General features: G+C 46.8%; 1 pseudogene; it reads right to left on the bottom strand.

Annotated features, from left to right (window-relative positions):
* The window catches only part of LOC128408824 (zinc finger protein 850-like), a 32,378-nt pseudogene extending 16,993 nt beyond the window's left edge, over positions 1-15,385 (bottom strand).
* Between the last annotated feature and the right edge of the window lie 2,203 nt (positions 15,386-17,588).

Below are 17,588 nucleotides of genomic sequence, written 5' to 3'. Positions count from 1 at the left end.
ACTGGAACGTGGGTTCTACCAATCCAGACGAGCATCTGGTCAGCTGCCTCTGTGCACCTCTTTCGAAAACTCAGGCAAGCTGATCTCGCACCCAAGACAGCCCTCTGTTCAGCTGGGGTCCTCCGGAGGTTTTGTGGAAAGGTTCTCTCAAGGCCACCTGTGAAAGTATAGCTGGGTAGGCAAGTGTTTGCTCACAGCGACAGAGAAACGTTTCTGAACCAAGGGTTGGGAACCCATTTTTGCCAGAGGGTCCAAAATCCTTATCAGAGCCCAGCACCAAGACAGGCAAAAATTCAGAGGGGGAGCAGAGTTGCCTGCCTGTCAATCACCTGACATCAGCCGATCAGGAGTTTTGAAGTCCCTTGTCTGAAACTCTGGAGAGATGCTGCCAGTCAATGAACTCAATGAACTCAATGAACTAACAATCTGACAACTTCTTATGTTCCAAGTTCAGATGCTTAGGTTGGGGGTGTGATAGGAATTTTGAGGTCTTAGATATATGGTAATGTTCATAAAGAAATGGCAAGTTCTTAAAGAAATGGGAGTGCCTGATCACCTCATCTGTCTCCTGAGAAATCTCTATGTGGGACAAGAAGCTACAGTTAGAACTGGATATGGAACAACTGATTGGTTCAAAATTGGGAAAGGCGTACGACAAGGCTGTATTTTATCTCCCTGCTTATTTAATTTATATGCAGAATACATCATGCGAAAGGCTGGGCTGGATGAATCCCAAGCTGGAATTAAGATTGCCGGAAGAAATATCAACAACCTCAGATATGCAGATGACACACCCTTGATGGCAGAAAGTGAGGAGGAATTAAAGAACCTTTTAATGAGGGTGAAAGAGGAGAGCGCAAAATATGGTCTGAGGCTCAACATCAAAAAAACGAAGATCATGGCCACTGGTCCCATCACCTCCTGGCAAATAGAAGGGGAAGAAATGGAGGCAGTGAGAGATTTTACTTTCTTGGGCTCCATGATCACTGCAGATGGTGACAGCAGCCACGAAATTAAAAGACGCCTGCTTCTTGGGAGAAGGGCAATGACAGGCCTAGACAGCATCTTGAGAAGTAGAGACGTCACCTTGCCAACAAAGGTCCGTATAGTTAAAGCCATGGTTTTCCCAGTAGTGATGTATGGAAGTGAGAGCTGGACCATAAAGAAGGCTGATCGCCGAAGAATTGATGCTTTTGAATTATGGTGCTGGAGAAGACTCTTGAGAGTCCCATGGACTGCAAGAAGATCAAATGCATCCATTCTTAATGAAATCAGCCCTGAGTGCTCACTGGAAGGACAGATCGTGAAGCTGAGGCTCCAGTACTTTGGCCACCTCATGAGAAGAGAAGACTCCCTGGAGAAGACACTGATGCTGGGAAAGATGGAGGGCACAAGGAGAAGGGGGCGACAGAGGATGAGATGGTTGGATAGTGTTTTTGAGGTTACCAGCATGAGTTTGACCAAACTGCGGGAGGTAGTGGAGGACAGGGGTGCCTGGCGTTCTCTGGTCCATGGGGTCACGAAGAGTCGGACACGACTAAACGACTAAACAACAACAACAAATGTTCATAACCGCACGTACATAGATCAGCACAGGAAGACTGACCTGAAGCCATTTTGATTCCTAAACTGAGCAAATGTTTCCTCTGCAAGGTCAAAGTGGAAAAGCCTCCCCATTGTCTTTTCCTTTTCCCTTAAGACGGGAAAAGCCTCCCCCATTGTCTTTTCCCGTCTTAAGGGTATGTCTGTGTTTGAATAGGGTGTGAGCCTGTGACCTGGCCCAGGAACTAAGTATTTATCACTACAAAAGAATGGCCAGGCTCCCCAGGCAATCCAATCAAGTAACCTGCCAGACAGGAGATAAACAAGGACAGGAGAAAAACAACATTTAAATTTCTGTTTAGACCGCCTTTTTTGTGATGTAGGTATGATGTATCTGAGGGGTGGTCTTAGGTTGCACCCCTTCTGTGATGTATGTATGTATGTTTCTGGGGGTGGTCTTGATCTACAGGGTGGCAATTTCAAAAGTCTTTATACGGCCTTACATGCCATTTTTCTGGGTCCCTCCTCTCTCCTGCGGGTGAGGGGAGCACCCTGTTGCAACAGATCAATAAAGATCAAGCTTACTAGCTGCTTTGCTTCTCAATATTCTCTGGTTGGCCTCTGTTATTTTCTCCTACCAATAGGGAACCTATGTGAAATATACTCAGAGTCGCAAAGTGATTTCATGCTCTTTATTCAGCTCATAGTGGTGAGGAGGAATGAATGAAAGTCCCCTCAAAGTATCTGCTTTATATACATTATTTACACAATGGGCTGCACATGATTGGCTAATTCCGGAATTCTACTGTAAGCCAATCAGGTTGTGGATTCACTTCTATCTGGAGCATGACTGGGTAGTTCCTGCCAACCAATCATACTGCTGCATTCTGAATCCTATTGTTCTAGGACCAATCAGACTGCTGCCTTTTGGATCCTATTGTTCTAGGACCAATCAGACTGCTGCAGTTTGGATCCTATTCAACTCAGTACATAACACCATGTAAGGACTCTATATGGGCTCTTGGATACCCCATAAGGGAAAAGGGCAATTTTTTGTTTACAACAAGGGCGGGGAGTGTCAGTTTGGAGAATCAACGAAGGATGGAAGTTCTGTTTATTCAGGACATTTATCCCCCAGCTCCCAATTCCAGTGTTGTTTACAAGCATATTCAAAAGAACTATACATACAGCGATACAACTTACCAAACAACAATAACAAAGACAACCACCCCAAAGACCCACCATTAAAACACCATCATAAAAACTTAAAAAACCACCACCTTGCATATAAAGTTATGGAAGAGAAAGCAGAAAGAAAAGATAAGAGGGAGAGAAGGAAGAGACCAGAGAAGAATGGCAAATCAAGTTGATGGACTAGGCCAAAATGGCAAAATTAACTGGGAGGATCAGGAATCAAAAAGACAAGAAATTTAAAAAAGAATGAGAAATTCTTATAATGTATATGCAAAATCGTAAACTGGTCAAAACGTTAGCAGGATTCTAAATACACTTGTAATGTAACAGAACGTATAGATAACTTAGGAAGATGAAAAATTGGAGAAGTACTTATATGCAGCTGAAAATAGAATTAAAAGGACCCATCGGATGAGGAGAAGTCAGGAGATTCATAGCAATCTCGATATTTGGATTTTGTACTGTTTTATGTTGTGTGTTTATATCTTTGAAAATCAATTTTAAAAAATCAGGGGGAGAGAGGAATGTTTATTTCAGGATTTGCTAATTATTATTCACATATCAAAGGGGAAATAAGGCAAAAACTAGTCAGTATTTAGTAATTCAATAAAGAGCTACAAGTCCTCTCGGTTGAGGAATGTCATGGGCTGGTTGGACGCAGAGGAACGGGGAGAGGAACCAGCTGGGGAACCCCCAAGGGAAGAAGGCTCAAAGCCCGGGAATTGGTGGTGGGACGACAGTAAATGATCACAGGGAGAAGACGGGGAAGTGCAGGTGCCAGAAGCTGAAGAGGCAACAGGGCATAGTGAGCAGGGAGAATCTGTGGCAGAGAGAAGCCCAGAATCAGAGGCAGAAGCGGAGGCTGGAGAAGAGGGAGAGATGAGTCTGGCTGGTGAGGAAGCCAGGGAGTCTCCCCCTCCTGGTGTGACAGGCTCCCCTGACTCCCGGAACCAGAAGAGGTATGAAATGGGAAGAGCAAAGGCAGGTTGTTTGCTGGCGCAGTCTCCGATTGCTTGGAAGAAACCTTCAGTCCTCGCGATGGCCTTCTTGGGTCAAGATCTACCAGGAAGAGCAGCTGTGGCTCACTAGGCCTGGCCTGTTTTGTTTCTTTGACTAAAGGGTTTAACTTCACTGACACCTAGTGAGCTATTGTGGCCTAGTTCCGACACCCGCCCTGCCAGGAATCGACTCGTATGTTTCATGCTCGTGCCCAAAGTGTCACGACATTTGCGGGCACGGAGGCAATACTCTGATTCCCAGGATGTTCGGCCTTTTAAAAGGTCAACGGCCACACTTTGAACTGAGCCTGGAATGCCTCTGAATGCCAGTTGCTACAGACCACAGGAGCGGAGAGTGCTCTTGTGTTCGAATCCTGCTGGCTGGTTTCCCCAAGGCATCTAGTTGGCCACCGTAGAATGGGATGCTAGATTAGAGGGGCCATTGGCAATCTCTTCTTACGTTCCTAACTCCTGCCAATAGTATCCCCCATACTGTCAGTTCATTCACCCCATCAGCCGTTTGGAAACCGATTCAAGGGTTGGTCATTCTACCCTCTTGACTTTCTAAGGTGGATTCTCTGATGTGCAGTGAGGCTCGTCTTCCAAGGAAAGCTTTTTCCACACTCTGTGCATTTGTGCTCTTTCTACATTGTGTTGATTCATCATTGAGGAGCGATGCACTGCCTGTAATTATTTATACTTTTTCGAAATAGCTGGCATTTATGTGGCTTTCCCCCTTGTGCGACTCATCCGACGTACGGCAAGGGTTTTCTTCTGCACAAAGCTTTCCCCTCTCGGCGTGGAGCTTCATTTTATTTAAAAGAATTTGTACACCGCTTGTTCTTCCTTTGTGTGACTTACTTGATGGTCAGTTAGGCTGGCCTTCTTACAGAAGCTCCTCCCGCACTCAAAGCATTTGTACGGCTTCACCCCGGCGTGGATTCTCTCATGTCTCCTAAGGTTTGCAAGCATGCTGAAGCTTTTCCCGCACGCCGGGCATTTGTAGGGCTTCTCTCCCGTGTGAGATCTCTGGTGGGATCGAAGCGTCGCCTTGACGCTGAAGCTTTTCCCGCACTCCAAGCAAGTGTACGGTTTTACCCCTGTGTGAGATCTCAGGTGTGTGGAGAGGTGCGTCGTCTGCGTGAAGCTCTTCCCGCACTCGGGGCACGTGTACGGCTTTTCCCCTGTGTGGGATCTTCGATGGGCCGTGAAGTGCCCCTTCTGCGCGAAGCTTTTCCCGCACTCCAGGCATTGGAAGGGCTTCTCCCCCGTGTGAGATCTCTGGTGTGTAATGAAGTGCCCCTTCTGCGTGAAGCCCTTTCCGCACTCCAAGCAGTTGTACAGCTTTTCCCCTGTGTGATTTCTCTGGTGGATAGTGAGGCTCCTCTTGCGCGTGAAGCTTTTCCCGCACTCCAGGCAGGTGTACGGTTTCTTCCCTGCGTGATTTCCTTGGTGGTGGTCAGTTAAAGTCCTCTTCCCGCTGGAGATTTTCGGGCACTGATGCTGAGAGGCCACAACCCCAGAAATCTCAGCCATGGATTCTTTGCAGTGCACGGTGATTTTGCCTGGATGCAGCAGGGCACGCTCCTTTTCGGTGAAATGTACAGGCACTTCCTCAAAGGAAACCTGAAAGGAAGGAAGGAAGGAAGGAAAACAAAGAGAGAGAGAGAGAGAGAGAGTTCTTATTCTCTTAACAGTTAATGCAACAGCAACTCTCTAGACCTGTGGTTCCCAATGTGGGGCACACCTCTCACAGGGGGGCGATTTCATTTTTAAGGGGGGCAATTTGAGAATGAGTTATTAACAGTTAATGGGCTTTTAGCCTTCCTCCACATGAATAGGAGTTCACCTTTTGAATACAGTTGTACCCCGGGTTACAGACGCTTCAGGTTACAGACTCCGCTAACCCAGAAATAGTACTTCGGGTTAGAACTTTGCTTCAGGGTGAGAACAGAAATCGTGCTCTGGCGGCACGGCGGCAGCAGGAGGCCCCATTAGCTAAAGTGGTGCTTCAGGTGAAGAACAGTTTCAGGTTAAGAACGGACCTCCGGAACAAATTAAGTTCTTAACCCGAGCTACCACTGTAATAAGAATTATATGTCACAGGGGGCGGATCAGGATTTTAGAGATGCTTGGGTGGGGCATGGCCAAAAAAAAGGTTGGGAACCATTGCTCTAGACCACGGTTGGCCTGTATTGAATCATAGCTTGGTTTCTAAACTATGGTTAGAACGAACCAAGGTTTGGTGCAAGGTTTTTCCAATTTCGTTTTTCAAATAATTAGTAATAACATTTATTTTATCAACAACAACAACAACAACAAAAGGGCAAACGTAAGAACAGGGGGGAAATAATCAAAAGTTTTAAACGACAAGGTGTCGCAGCCTGGAAGGACAAAAGTACAAAGATACAAGGCAGCTGTAAATAGATAAGAAAGTTTTCTTTTGTGAACCGCCCAGAGAACTTCGGATGCAGGGCACTATATAAATTTAATAAATAAAACACTAAGCAAAGCATTAACTCTTTGTATGAGTCCCTTGACAGTTCTGCCCCTGCTAAGCGTGGTCCAACTGCTGATTCCTCCAGTGGAATAATGGGGGAATTGGGCCTTTAGGGAGTGGCATTGCAGTGGGCACCTCTGACAGATGGAAAGGGAAAGACGCAGATTCTTTCAGGAAGAGGGAGACGGGCAGCAGGCAGAGGAAGCCATAGAATCCCAGGGCTGTCACTCCAGAGATCCCGCCTCTTACCTGATCCGGTTGCCCAGAAACCATTTCCATTGGACCGGAAGGGAGAGATGAGGTAGAACATATAACTGGCATACTTGGCACATCTCCTATGAGGGGTACAAAGATATGAGGATGATCAAGAAATTACTAACAAATATCTGTTGGAAATGTAAAGAAAAAGAAGGCAACTTTTATCACATGTGGTGGTCTTGTAAGGTAATAAAAGCATTCTGGGAAATGATATATACCGTATTTTCCGCTCTATAGGACGCACTTTCCCCCTCCTAAAAAGCAAGGGAAAATGTGTGTGCGTCCTATGGAGCGAATGCAGGGGGGAGGCAGGCAGGAAAAGCCCCCAAGAGCTGCACACAAACTCCGTGCGCTCTTGTGGGCTTTTCCCCAGGAGGGAGAAGGGACTGACTGGCCGCATCAGTCCCTTCTCCCACCTCGTAGAAAAGCGCACAGGAGCCACGCACCCTTTAAAGAGCGCGCGGCTTCTGCGGGCTTTTGCGAGAGGTGAGGGAATCCCCCCACCTCCCCGAAAAGCCAGGAGAAGCCACGCGCTCTTTAAAGGGGTTGCGTGGCTCCTGCGGGCTTCTGCAAGAGGTGAGGGAATCCCCCAACATCCCAGAAAAGCCAGAAGAAGCCGTGCAGCCCTTTTAAAGAGCGCGCGGCTTCTGCCGGTTTTGCGGGAGGTGGAATTCCCCCACCTCCCGCAATAGCAGGGAGAAGGTCTGGGAGAGGAAAGGTCCGCTGCTCCCAGAGCTGGGGGGGGGGTTTGATTTTTTTTGCTTGATTTCCCCCTCTGAAAACTAGGTGTGCCCTATGGTCAGGTGTGCCCTATGGTGCGAAAAATACAGTAATGAGATGAAACAAATGTTCAAATTATTTTTTTTTAAAACCCAGAAGTTTTTTTAATTAGGAATTATAGGTGCTGATATTCCAAGGGAGCAGAAAAGACTTTTGTTTTTATGTATGCGACAACAGCCGCACGGATGCTACTAGCCCAGAGATGGAAAGAAGATAAAGTCCCTAGCAGAGAAGAATGGCAAATTAAACTGTTGGACTGTGCCAAAAAGGCAAAACTGACTGGAAAGCTCAGAAACCAAGGAGACCAAAACTTTAAAAAAGAATGGGGAACATTGATAAGTTATCTTGGAGACCACTGTAAGCAGATGAAAACATTGTTGTTGTTGTTTAGTCGTTTAGTCGTGTCCGACTCTTCATGACCCCCTGGACCAGAGCACACCAGGCACCTCTGTCCTCCACTGCCTCCCGCAGTTTGGTCAAACTCATGCTGGTAACCTCGAAAACACTATCCAACCATCTCGTCCTCTGTTGCCCGCTTCTCCTTGTGCCGTCCATCTTTCCCAGCATCAGTGTCTTCTCCAGGGAGTCTTCTCTTCTCATGAGGTGGCCAAAGTACTGGAGCCTCAGCTTCACGATCTGTCCTTCCAGTGAGCACTCAGGGCTGATTTCCTTAAGAATGGATGCGTTTGATCTTCTTGCAGTCCATGGGACTCTCAAGAGTCTTCTCCAGCACCATAATTCAAAAGCATCAATTCTTCGGCGATCAGCCTTCTTTATGGTCCAGCTCTCACTTCCATACATCACTACTGGGAAAACCATGGCTTTAACTATACGGACCTTTGTTGGCAAGGTGACGTCTCTACTTCTCAAGATGCTGTCTAGGCCTGTCATTGCCCTTCTCCCAAGAAGCAGGCGTCTTTTAATTTCGTGGCTGCTGTCACCATCTGCAGTGATCATGGAGCCCAAGAAAGTAAAATCTCTCACTGCCTCCATTTCTTCCCCTTCTATTTGCCAGGAGGTGATGGGACCAGTGGCCATGATCTTCGTTTTTTTGATGTTGATCTTCAGACCATATTTTGCGCTCTCCTCTTTCACCCTCATTAAAAGGTTCTTTAATTCCTCCTCACTTTCTGCCATCAAGGGTGTGTCATCTGCATATCTGAGGTTGTTGATATTTCTTCCGGCAATCTTAATTCCAGCTTGGGATTCATCCAGCCCAGCCTTTCGCATGATGTATTCTGCATATAAATTAAATAAGCAGGGAGACAAAATACAGCCTTGTCGTACTCCTTTCCCAATTTTGAACCAATCAGTTGTTCCATATCCAGTTCTAACTGTAGCTTCTTGTCCCACATAGAGATTTCTCAGGAGACAGATGAGGTGATCAGGCACTCCCATTTCTTTAAGAACTTGCCATAGTTTGCTGTGGTCGACACAGTCAAAGGCTTTTGCATAGTCAATGAAGCAGAAGTAGATGTCTTTCTGGAACTCTCTAGCTTTCTCCATAATCCAGCGCATGTTTGCAATTTGGTCTCTGGTTCCTCTGCCTCTTCTAAATCCAGCTTGCACTTCTGGGAGTTCTCGATCCACATACTGCTTGAGCCTTCCTTGTAGAATTTTAAGCATAACCTTGCTAGCGTGTGAAATGAGTGCAATTGTGCGGTAGTTGGAGCATTCTTTGGCACTGCCCTTCTTTGGGACTGGGATGTAGACTGATCTTCTCCAATCTTCTGGCCACTGCTGAGTTTTCCAAATTTGCTGGCATATTGAGTGTAGCACCTTAACAGCATCATCTTTTAAAATTTTAAATAGTTCAGCTGGAATACCATCACTTCCACTGGCCTTGTTATTTGCAGTGCTTTCTAAGGCCCATTTGACTTCACTCTCCAGGATGTCTGGCTCAAGGTCAGCAACCACACTACCTGGGGTGTACGAGACATCCATATCTTTCTGGTATAATTCCTCTGTGTATTCTTGCCACCTCTTCTTGATGTCTTCTGCTTCTGTTAGGTCCTTGCCACTTTTGTCCTTTATTATGGTAATCTTTGTACGAAATGTTCCTTTCATATCTCCAATTTTCTTGAACAGATCTCTGGTTCTTCCCATTCTGTTGTTTTCCTCTATTTGTTTGCATTGCTCGTTTAAGAAGGCCTTCTTGTCTCTCCTTGCTATTCTTTGGAAATCTGCATTCAATTTCCTGTATCTTTCACTATCTCCCTCGCATTTTGCTTGCCTTCTCTCCTCCGCTATTTGTAAGGCCTCGTTGGACAGCCACTTTGTTTTCTTGCATTTCCTTTTCATTGGGATGGTTTTCGTTGCTGCCTCCTGTATAATGTTACGAGCCTCCATCCATAGTTCTTCAGGCACTCTGTCCACCAAATCTAAATCCTTAAACCTGTTCCTCACTTCCACTGTGTATTCATAAGGGATTTGACTTAGATTGTATCTTACCGGCCCAGTGGTTTTTCCTACTTTCTTCAGTTTAAGCTTGAATTTTGCTATAAGAAGCTGATGATCTGAGCCACAGTCAGCTCCAGGTCTTGTTTTTGCTGACTGTATAGAGCTTCTCCATCTTTGGCTGCAGAGAATATAATCAATCTGATTTCGATGCTGCCCATCTGGTGATGTCCATGTGTAGAGTCGTCTCTTGTGTTGTTGGAAAAGCGTGTTTGTGATGACCATCTTGTTCTCTTGTTCTATTAGCCTTTGCCCTGCTTCGTTTTGATCTCCAAGGCCAAACTTGCCAGTTGTTCCTTTTATCTCTTGACTCCCTACTTTAGCATTCCAATCCCCTATAATGAGAAGAACATCCTTCTTTGGTGTCACTTCTATAAGGTGTTGTAAGTCTTCATAGAATTGGTCAATTTCAGTTTCTTCAGCACCAGTAGTTGGTGCATAAACTTGGATTACTGTGATGTTAAAAGGTCTGCCTTGGATTCGTATCGAGATCATTCTATCATTTTTGAGATTGCATCCCGGTACAGCTTTCGCCACTCTTTTGTTGACTATGAGGGCCACTCCATTTCTTTTACGGGTTTCTTGCCTACAGTAGTAGATGTGATGGTCATCCGAACTGAATTCACCCATTCCCGTCCATTTTAGTTCACTGATGCCCAGGATGTCAATATTTATTCTTGCCATCTCATTTTTGACCACCTCCAACTTACCCAGGTTCATGGTTCTTACATTCCAGGTTCCTATGCAATATTTTTCTTTACAGCATTGGACTTTCCTTTCGCTTCCAGGCATATCCGCAACTGAGCGTCCTTTCGGCTTTAGCCCAGCCGCTTCATCAGCTCTGGATCTACTTGTACTTGTCCTCCGCTCTTCCCCAGTAGCATGTTGGACGCCTTCCGACCTGAGGGGCTCATCTTCCAGCGTCATAACTTTTATATGCCTGTTGTCTTTGTCCATGGAGTTTTCTTGGCAAGGATACTGGAGTGGCTTGCCGGTTCCTCCTCCAGGTGGATCACGTTTGGTCGAAACTCTCCACTATGACCTGTTCATCTTGGGTGCCCTGCTCGGCGTAGTTCATAGCTTCTCTGAGTTCTTCAAGCCCCTTCGCCACGGCAAGGCAGTGATGAAAACATTAGCCGGATTGTAATAACACTTGTAGTGTAGCAAGTACTAGGGAGACAATAGAGTTAAATAAAATATAGATTATTGGTAAAGATGCAGTAGAAAAGGACCAATGAAGAGGAGGTGGAAAGTCTGGATGTGTGGAGGAACCTGTAAATGTGAATGTGTATGGTTGTATTGTTATTATTTGCTTAACTTGTAAAATCAAATAAAAACTATTTAAAAAACAACAAAGTATTGCACTTGGGCAAAAAAAAAATGAGAGGCACAAATACAAGATGGGTGACACCTGGCTTGAGAGCACTACATGTGAAAAGGATCTAGGAGTCTTGGTTGACCACAAACTTGACATGAGCCAACAGTGTGACGCGGCAGCTAAAAAAGCCAATGCAATACTGGGCTGCATCAATAGGAGTATCGCATCTAGATCAAGGGAAGTAATAGTGCCACTGTATTCTGCTCTGGTCAGACCTCACCTGGAGTACTGTGTCCAGTTCTGGGCACCACAGTTCAAGAAGGACACTGACAAACTGGAACGTGTCCAGAGGAGGGCAACCAAAATGGTCAAAGGCCTGGAAACGATGCCTTGTGAGGAACGGCTAAGGGAGCTGGGCATGTTTAGCCTGGAGAAGAGGAGGTTAAGGGGTGATATGATAGCCATGTTCAAATATATAAAAGGATGTCACATAGAGGAGGGAGAAAGGTTGTTTTCTGCTGCTCCAGAGAAGCGGACACGGAGCAATGGATCCAAACTACAAGAAAGAAGATTCCACCTAAACATTAGGAAGAACTTCCTGACAGTAAGAGCTGTTCGACAGTGGAATTTGCTGCCAAGGAGTGTGGTGGAGTCTCCTTCTTTGGAGGTCTTTAAGCAGAGGCTTGACAACCATATGTCAGGAGTGCTCTGATGGTGTTTCCTGCTTGGCAGGGGGTTGGACTCGATGGCCCTTGTGGTCTCTTCCAACTCTATGATTCTATGATTCTATTAACAACAACAAATTACTAACATGTGTCTAGTGAAATGTGTTGGTCTGCTCTGGCCCAAAATCCTGTTCTCAAGGTGGCTACCCAGATACCTACAGGAAGCGCCCCCGCAAGCAGAAACTAAGCACAACAGCACCCTCTCTGCTTGCAGTCCCCGGCAATTGTTATTCAGTGGAATGTACTGCCTCAGATTGTGGAGCGAGAGCATGGAGCCGTCGTGGCGAGAGGGAAACCAAGTTGATATTTGATCCTGTTAGCCCTTACTCTGCAAAGTGGCGCCTTCATCCTCTTCCTGCTTAATCAACTTGGACAGAAGCCTCTGCTGAGAGTCCACCGGGGCCACCTTCTGTACCTCGGAGAAGTCAGTGGCTTCTTCCGCAAACAGGCCCTGAAATACAAAGACCGGGTAGGGTTACAATACAGATGTGTGAGTGTGGATTAGAAAAGGCATCTGAAGGCCATTCCATTAAAAAGCGGTGGTTGGTTTTTCCAGTGTCACGGTGTTTGTCCACAGACAGCTTTCTGGGTCATGCAGCCAGCATGGCTAAATCACTTCTGGCGCAATGAAACGCTGTGACGGAAGCCAGAGCACACAGAAACACCGCTAACCTTCTTGACGCAGTGGCACCTATTTATCTACAGTACTTGCACTTTTGGAGTGCTTTCGAACTACTAGGTTGGCAGGAGCTGGGACAGAGCAATGGGAGCTCACCCCGTCACGGGGATTTGAACTGCCAGGCTTCCGATCGGCAAGCCCAAGAGCATGGGTAGGCAAACTAAGGCCCGGGGGCCGGATCCAGTCCAATCACCTTCTCAATCCAGCCCGCAGACGCTCTGGGAATCAGCGTGTTTTTACATGAGTAGAATGTGCCCTTTTATTTAAAATGCATCTCTAGGTTATTTGTGGGGCATAGGAATTCGTTCATGCCCGCTCCCCAAATATAGTCCGGCCCCCCACAAGGTCTGAGGGGCAGTGGACTGGCCCCCTGCTGAAAAAGTTTGCTGCCCCTGCCCAAGAGGCTCAGTGGTTTAGACCACTTACCTTTGACTGAACTTAACTGTCCAGGGGTCCTTTACCTTTTACCTTTTTACAAGGTGACCACACCATTCTCATGGTCTCTCACACACAGACCTCTCACGATTCACATATTCATCCCTCTCACGCCAAATCCATCTCTCCTGCTCTCTTCTCTCTTTCTGTTTCTTTCTCTGTCTCTCTGTCTCTCTCTCTCTCACACACATACACATGTCCACAAAAAATTTTCTGGGGCAGATTTTTCCCAGTGTGGGGCAGTCAAAGGAAAACACCGTTAAGGCTGAAGCGGGCTAATTTCTCACCAAAAAAATGGAAGAATTGTGTTTATGTTTTTGCCTCAGTTTCTTAAAACGCTAGGAATTTACTTTGTTTAAGAAAAATGACACCTGGGAATCTGGAGATTATGGTTTATCCCAGAGGAACAAGGGCTGCAGAACCGGACCAAGGCCGGGTTCCAGATTCCAAGGCTGGTGGTCGGGAGCCTGTCTAACCTGAATTGGGACCCTGAGGTATGAACACCTCACCTGCTGCCGTTCCTGCTTCACATCCTCTTGCTGGCTGAGGAGGAAACCTTCGGCCAAGGCCACCGCCTGGGAACTGGTCTCTGCTCTGCATCTCCTCACCCAGTTCTCCATCTCCGGGGGGAGGACAGCCAGGAACTGCTCCAGGACCACCAAGTCCAGCATCTGAGCCTTGGTGTGTCGCTCTGGCTTCAGCCACTCACAGCAAAGATGGTGGAGTTGGCTGCAGGCTTCCCGGGGTCCCTCAGCCTCCTGGTAGCAGAACCCCCTGAAGTGCTGGCATGGCACATCTGAGCAGAGGGTCTCCTCCTTGATTATGACCTTCCGCACATTTCCGTCCCAGAATTCCCCGCTGCGCCCACATCCGACGGCGTCAGTGCTCCTTCCTGCTTCAGGGCCCGTTGCTCCCTGCTCCTGCAACTTCGGCTCCTGCTCCAACATGGCTGAAGGGTCGCTTCTGCTATAGTCTGTCTCACAGCAAAGATTGGCCACGCATGTGGTGGTGATGGGGAGGAAGCCAAGCCCTGCAAAGTGAACGAGATGGTCTGTGAGGGGAAAACTCTTGCTGTGTTAAGAGTTACAAAGCTACAGTTCCCAGAGGGGCTTAAAATTCATAGAAGTGTAGAGCTGAAGAGACCCAAGGGTCATCTAGCCCAACCCCCTGCAAATGCAGGAATCAACCCCCCTTCTCAGTGAATTCTGGGAATTGCAGCTCTGTGAGGAAACAGGGGATCCCCTTAACAAATGTCCGCTCCCAGAATCCTTTGGGGGAAGCTGTGGCCGTTTAAAATGGTATCAAATGGGGACGCAACTAGAATGATTTGGCTCTGCCTGTAATTGGTTGTGGATTACTTACTGTCTGGCAGCCCTGCTTTCTGCCTTACCAGTCTTCAACGAATATTATTGGATGGATATTGTTTGTTTCCCCAGCCCCCTCCTCACAGGCACTCCCCTGCCTTTTCTTCCCCACATCCCTGGCTGTGCTCTCAGCCAAGGGTGCCTTTGCTCTCCTTGTGGGAATGTCTTCCTACCCCCCACCTCAGTGCTAGAAATCCCCTGGGCACTTTTCGGCCACGTGGAGATCTCTGGATGCCATGGTTGGCAACTGACATCTCCATCTGGCTGGGCCCTCCATCTTTCTTTTGCAGGTCAGCAGAAGATCTCATTTACTGCATTTATATCCCGACTTTTTCTCCAAGGGGCATATGGTTCCCCCCCCCCAGTTAATCCCTACAACGGCCCTGTGGGGCTGCCAAAAGTCACCCAGCGAGCTTCATGATGGAGTGGGGGGGGGGTTTGAACCCTTATCCTGGTCTGACACGCTAACCCAGAGCATTGTGCGACACATTGATTCAGTTTTACTAGCAAATCAGAGGTTAAACGAAATCCTTTCCAGCCCCAGGAGGAACGTGAGAAGCGTTCGCAAGACACACCTACACACTGCAGCCGAGTGACACAATTTGGAAAGCTCTGCTCTCACCACTACACCGCACTGCCTTCCGACAGTACTTCTGCTATGGGGCAGCTGGATAAATCAAGCGGGGAACTAAATATGGGGAGAACGCATTTCCTTCCTCCCAACTCTGCAATTCTATGATTCTATGCCAATCCCCCCCACACCTGAAACCCTGGAGAGCTGCTGCCAGCCAGTGTTGACAATATTAGGTGGCCCCATTGGTCTGACTCGGTGCAAGGCAGCTTTTAAGCCCTTTCTCCCCAAGTCACCCTTCTGAGGGGTCTTCCCACCCGCCCCAGCCCCACTTTCTAGCCTCCACGGCGCATCTGCAGGTCTTCCACCCAGGAAAATGGGGAAGGGGCTCACCAGACACCCCTCCACCCTGAAGCTGGAAACACCAAGGGAAACTCTTTCCACTGCGCTGGGAAAACTTTATCCCGGCTCGAAGCAATGAGCAGCAGCAAACAACTCCTTTGCTTCATCCCAGCGCACCAGACTCCAAGGAGCGAGCAGCCAGGCGGGAGGGGGCGGGGCCTCCGCTCTCGGAGGACCAAGAGCCTCCTGCCGCGAACTTCCTTCCTCTCTAGGAAGCTGCCTACAAGCATCGGTGCATTTAACCCTTTGTAGTCCAAGCAACGACTAAACAACAACAACAAAGTCCAAGCAGCAACAGCGTACTGTATACGTATTGTTGTTTAGTCGTGTCCGACTCTTCGTGATCCCCTGGACCAGAGCACGCCAGGCACTCCTGTCTTCCACTGCCTCCCGCAGTTTGGTCAGACTCATGCTGGTAGCTTCGAGAACACTGTCCAACCATCTCGCCCTCTGTCATCCCCTTCTCCTTGTGCCCTCCATCTTTCCCAACATCAGTGTCTTCTCCAGGGAGTCTTCTCTTCTCATGAGGTGGCCAAAGTAATGGAGCCTCAGCTTCAGGATCTGTCCTTCCAGTGAGCACTCAGGGCTGATTTCCTTCAGAATGGAGAGGTTTGATCTTCTTGCAGTCCATGGGACTCTCAAGAGTCTCCTCCAGCACCAGAATTCAAAAGCATCAATTCTTCGGCGATCAGCCTTCTTTATGGTCCAGCTCTCACTTCCATACATCACTACTGGGAAACACATAACTTTAACCTTTGTCAGCAAGGTGATGTCTCTGCTTTTTAAGATGCTGTCTAGGTTTGTCATTGCTTTTCTCCCAAGGAGCAGGCGTCTTTTAATTTCTTGGCTGCTGTCACCATCTGCAGTGATCATGGAGCCCAAGAAAGTAAAATCTCTCACTGCCTCTATTTCTTCCCCTTCTATTTGCCAGGAGGTGATGGGACCAGTGGCCATGATCTTGGTTTTGTGGATGTTGATCTTCAGACCATATTTTGCGCTCTCCTCTTTCACCCTCATTAAAAGGTTCTTTAATTCCTCCTCACTTTCTGGCATCAAGGTTGTGTCATCTGCATATCTGAGGTTGTTGATATTTCTTCTGGCAATCTTAATTTTGGTTTGGGATTTATCCAATCCAGCCTTTCGCATGATGGATTCTGCATATAAGTTAAATACCATACTTTATATATAACCATACTGTATATATAAATAAAAATCTCCTCCCTCGCCCTCTTTCAAGTCTTGAAAATCCAAGACAAAAAAAAGGGGTGTGTGTGTGCATGGGGTCAGAGAGTTGATCTCTAGAGACCAACCCCCTGCAATGCAGGGATGATGTAAACTTCTTAATGTTTTTAATTTGTTGGGAGCCACTCACAGTGGCTGGGGCACCCGTCAGATGGGTGTCGTGTTTTTATGGTTATTATTGCAATGCATGGGTTATTATTTATTTATGCGCCACTCTGGGTTGCTCCCAACAAAAACACACACACAGTAAAAACCACAATACAACATCACACGCTAAAAACTTCATAGCCAAAGAAGTGGGTTGTTTATTATTTTTTAAAAATAAATCCTAAAAGTTATATACTGCTTGATTGGTTGATTACAACAACAACAACAACAAATTAAAATTATCAGTAAAAAACAAGCGTTTAATTTTTTAAAAAACTAAAAAAGGATTTAAACACATGCCAACATTCTACATATCTGAGCAGACTTGGCTAAGTGAAATTGTTTATAGCAGGCCCTGTAAAGAGAGTGCAGTGACGGGTCCTGTCTGATACCAATAGGCAGGGAGTTCCATAGTTTGGATTAATTTATTTTTTTAAATAAATCTGTTTCTAACTCCCCTTCTCTCTAGACCAAGTTGTTGTTCCATGGCTCAGGGGGTCATAAGTACGGTCGTACCTTGTTTGTCAGACGCCTTGGTACTCATACATTTCAGCTCATGAACGACTGAAAGCCGGAAGTGACTGTTCCGGTTTTCGAACTTTTTTGGAAGCCGAACGTCCAATGCGGCCTCCACTATTGTTTCCGGCATGCCTGTGCAATCGGAAGCCAATCAGAAGCCGCGCCTTGGTTTCTGAACATTTTAGAAGTCAAACGGATTTCCATAACGCATTCTGTTCGAAAACCAAGGTATGACTGTACTATGAAGCTAAGATGACAGATTGGATTGTTGTAAGCCAGAAAATGGTTTATCTCCTGAGTTTACGCCAATAAAACTCAGAAACGTGAGGAGTTAGGAGTCCAAAGTTGCTTATTGCAAAGCAATAGGTTGCAGTCGGATCGTTCCAGAAAACTGCAACGCCGCCCGGTGGTTCATGCAGTGGTATTTATAAAATTTCAAACAAAGCATTTCAATTTT

Source organism: Podarcis raffonei, chromosome 2 (assembly GCF_027172205.1).
Source record: "Podarcis raffonei isolate rPodRaf1 chromosome 2, rPodRaf1.pri, whole genome shotgun sequence".
NCBI lineage: Eukaryota > Metazoa > Chordata > Lepidosauria > Squamata > Lacertidae > Podarcis > Podarcis raffonei.
This window is presented reverse-complemented; position numbering and strand designations above follow the sequence as displayed.